We start from the raw sequence: 4,441 nt of genomic DNA on the forward strand, positions 1-4,441 counted from the left end.
GGGTGAGAAGCACAATTTGACCTCAGGTACATTCCTGAGGTCCTCCCCGATCTGTGCAAGCCTAACCTTGACCGTGTGGCACTAACCCTTAACAGTAAATCAGTTTTTTTTGGTCTCACAGATTACAATGACATCTCTCCTTATAGGAATACATTGCCTGCTCCCCTAAATTCAACCTAGAGCCTATGTGGGTTAATATTGCCTTATGAACCTGTCTTCGATGACAATCCATCAGGCCACTATGAGGTCTACCTGTGTTGATTCTAAGCTTCCTGAAGCAACCGGAAGTGATTAAATTCAGCCTAAAAGTGTTTTGATATACATAACCTGCAATTTTGAAAATCACTGCATTCAACCCTGTGTAGATCAGTCAATTCTAAACATAAAGACTTCAAACTCAGGATTCCGTAAGAGCCTACCCCAATGAGGATATGTGTTCACGTTCAGCTTCCTGTGCCAGACGGAAGTGCCTTAAAATGGTGTCATAGGTGCTGTTTTGAAGGGTTAAAAAGGTCAGATCTTTTTAAAACTTCATATGTGTGATTAAACAACCCTCATGAACTGTAAATCAGTCATTTTTCCCAAAAGATGTCAAAGAAAAGCTCTCTCTCACACACACACACACACACACACACACAGCAAGGATGGAGTGACAAAGTGCGGTGCTTAAAGACACACAGAGCCTGCAATGGCATTTCCATATTCTCAAGGCCGTGCCGAGTTCAACGAGATGCCCCGCTTGACCGTAGCTCGCTCTGAGTGCAGCGACCGTGAAAAATGTAGCCCCAAAATTAAGCCTGGCCCAAAATGTAATTTGCTTTTGGGTGACAGTGAGAGAACCGTTAGGGTGAGAAGCACAATTTGACCTCAGGTACATTCCTGAGGTCCTCCCGATCTGTGCAAGCCTAACCTTGACCGTGTGGCACTAACCCTTAACAGTAAATCAGTTTTTTTTGGTCTCACAGATTACAATGACATCTCTCCTTATAGGAATACATTGCCTGCTCCCCTAAATTCAACCTAGAGCCTATGTGGGTTAATATTGCCTTATGAACCTGTCTTCGATGACAATCCATCAGGCCACTATGAGGTCTACCTGTGTTGATTCTAAGCTTCCTGAAGCAACCGGAAGTGATTAAATTCAGCCTAAAAGTGTTTTGATATACATTACCTGCAATTTTGAAAATCACTGCATTCAACCCTGTGTAGATCAGTCAATTCTAAACATAATGACTTCAAACTCAGGATTCCGTAAGAGCCTACCCCAATGAGGATATGTGTTCACGTTCAGCTTCCTGTGCCAACCGGAAGTGCCTTAAAATGGTGTCATAGGTGCTGTTTTGAAGGGTTAAAAAGGTCAGATCTTTTTAAAACTTCATATGTGTGATTAAACAACCCTCATGAACTGTAAATCAGTCATTTTTCCCAAAAGATGTCAAAGAAAAGCTCTCTCACACACACACACACACACACACACAGCAAGGATGGAGTGACAAAGTGCGGTGCTTAAAGACACACAGAGCCTGCAATGGCATTTCCATATTCTCAAGGCCGTGCCGAGTTCAACGAGATGCCCCGCTTGACCGTAGCTCGCTCTGAGTGCAGCGACCGTGAAAAATGTAGGCCCAAAATTAAGCCTGGCCCAAAATGTAATTTGCTTTTGGGTGACAGTGAGAGAACCGTTAGGGTGAGAAGCACAATTTGACCTCAGGTACATTCCTGAGGTCCTCCCGATCTGTGCAAGCCTAACCTTGATCGTGTGGCACTAACCCTTAACAGTAAATCAGGGTTTTTGGTCTCACAGACTACAATGACATCTCTCCTTATAGGAATACATTGCCTGCTCCCTAAATTCAACCTAGAGCCTATGTGGGTTAATATTGCCTTATGAACCTGTCTTCGATGACAATCCATCAGGCCACTATGAGGTCTACCTGTGTTGATTCTAAGCTTCCTGAAGCAACCGGAAGTGATTAAATTCAGCCTAAAAGTGTTTTGATATACATAACCTGCAATTTTGAAAATCACTGCATTCAACCCTGTGTAGATCAGTCAATTCTAAACATAAAGACTTCAAACTCAGGATTCCGTAAGAGCCTACCCCAATGAGGATATGTGTTCACGTTCAGCTTCCTGTGCCAACCGGAAGTGCCTTAAAATGGTGTCATAGGTGCTGTTTTGAAGGGTTAAAAAGGTCAGATCTTTTTAAAACTTCATATGTGTGATTAAACAACCCTCATGAACTGTAAATCAGTCATTTTTCCCAAAAGATGTCAAAGAAAAGCTCTCTCACACACACACACACACACACACACACACACACACACACACACACACACACACACACACACACACACACACACACACACAGCAAGGATGGAGTGACAAAGTGCGGTGCTTAAAGACACACAGAGCCTGCAATGGCATTTCCATATTCTCAAGGCCGTGCCGAGTTCAACGAGATGCCCCGCTTGACCGTAGCTCGCTCTGAGTGCAGCGACCGTGAAAAAAGTAGGCCCAAAATTAAGCCTGGCCCTAAATGTAATTTGCTTTTGGGTGACAGTGAGAGAACCGTTAGGGTGAGAAGCACAATTTGACCTCAGGTACATTCCTGAGGTCCTCCCGATCTGTGCAAGCCTAACCTTGATCGTGTGGCACTAACCCTTAACAGTAAATCAGGGTTTTTGGTCTCACAGACTACAATGACATCTCTCCTTATAGGAATACATTGCCTGCTCCCCTAAATTCAACCTAGAGCCTATGTGGGTTAATATTGCCTTATGAACCTGTCTTCGATGACAATCCATCAGGCCACTATGAGGTCTACCTGTGTTGATTCTAAGCTTCCTGAAGCAACCGGAAGTGATTAAATTCAGCCTAAAAGTGTTTTGATATACATAACCTGCAATTTTGAAAATCACTGCATTCAACCCTGTGTAGATCAGTCAATTCTAAACATAAAGACTTGAAGAAACTCAGGATTCCGTAAGAGCCTACCCCAATGAGGATATGTTCACGTTCAGCTTCCTGTGCCAACCGGAAGTGCCTTAAAATGGTGTCATAGGTGCTGTTTTGAAGGGTTAAAAAGGTCAGATCTTTTAAAACTTCATATGTGTGATTAATCAACCCTCATGAACTGTAAATCAGTCATTTTTCCCAACAGATGTCAAAGAAAAGCTCTCTCACACACACACACACACACACACACACACACACAGCAAGGATGGAGTGACAAAGTGCGGTGCTTAAAGACACACAGAGCCTGCAATGGCATTTCCATATTCTCAAGGCCGTGCCGAGTTCAACGAGATGCCCCGCTTGACCGTAGCTCGCTCTGAGTGCAGCGACCGTGAAAAATGTAGCCCCAAAATTAAGCCTGGCCCAAAATGTAATTTGCTTTTGGGTGACAGTGAGAGAACCGTTAGGGTGAGAAGCACAATTTGACCTCAGGTACATTCCTGAGGTCCTCCCGATCTGTGCAAGCCTAACCTTGATCGTGTGGCACTAACCCTTAACAGTAAATCAGGGTTTTTGGTCTCACAGATTACAATGACATCTCTCCTTATAGGAATACATTGCCTGCTCCCCTAAATTCAACCTAGAGCCTATGTGGGTTAATATTGCCTTATGAACCTGTCTTCGATGACAATCCATCAGGCCACTATGAGGTCTACCTGTGTTGATTCTAAGCTTCCTGAAGCAACCGGAAGTGATTAAATTCAGCCTAAAAGTGTTTTGATATACATTACCTGCAATTTTGAAAATCACTGCATTCAACCCTGTGTAGATCAGTCAATTCTAAACATAAAGACTTCAAACTCAGGATTCCGTAAGAGCCTACCCCAATGAGGATATGTGTTCACGTTCAGCTTCCTGTGCCAGACGGAAGTGCCTTAAAATGGTGTCATAGGTGCTGTTTTGAAGGGTTAAAAAGGTCAGATCTTTTTAAAACTTCATATGTGTGATTAAACAACCCTCATGAACTGTAAATCAGTCATTTTTCCCAACAGATGTCAAAGAAAAGCTCTCTCACACACACACACACACACACACACACACACACAGCAAGGATGGAGTGACAAAGTGCGGTGCTTAAAGACACACAGAGCCTGCAATGGCATTTCCATATTCTCAAGGCCGTGCCGAGTTCAACGAGATGCCCCGCTTGACCGTAGCTCGCTCTGAGTGCAGCGACCGTGAAAAATGTAGGCCCAAAATTAATCCTGGCCCAAAATGTAATTTGCTTTTGGGTGACAGTGAGAGAACCGTTAGGGTGAGAAGCACAATTTGACCTCAGGTACATTCCTGAGGTCCTCCCGATCTGTGCAAGCCTAACCTTGACCGTGTGGCACTAACCCTTAACAGTAAATCAGTTGTTTTTGGTCTCACAGACTACAATGACATCTCTCCTTATAGGAATACATTGCCTGCTCCCTAAATT

This window comes from Oncorhynchus nerka, linkage group LG10, assembly GCF_034236695.1.
Source record: "Oncorhynchus nerka isolate Pitt River linkage group LG10, Oner_Uvic_2.0, whole genome shotgun sequence".
In the NCBI taxonomy this organism is placed as follows: Eukaryota; Metazoa; Chordata; class Actinopteri; order Salmoniformes; family Salmonidae; genus Oncorhynchus; species Oncorhynchus nerka.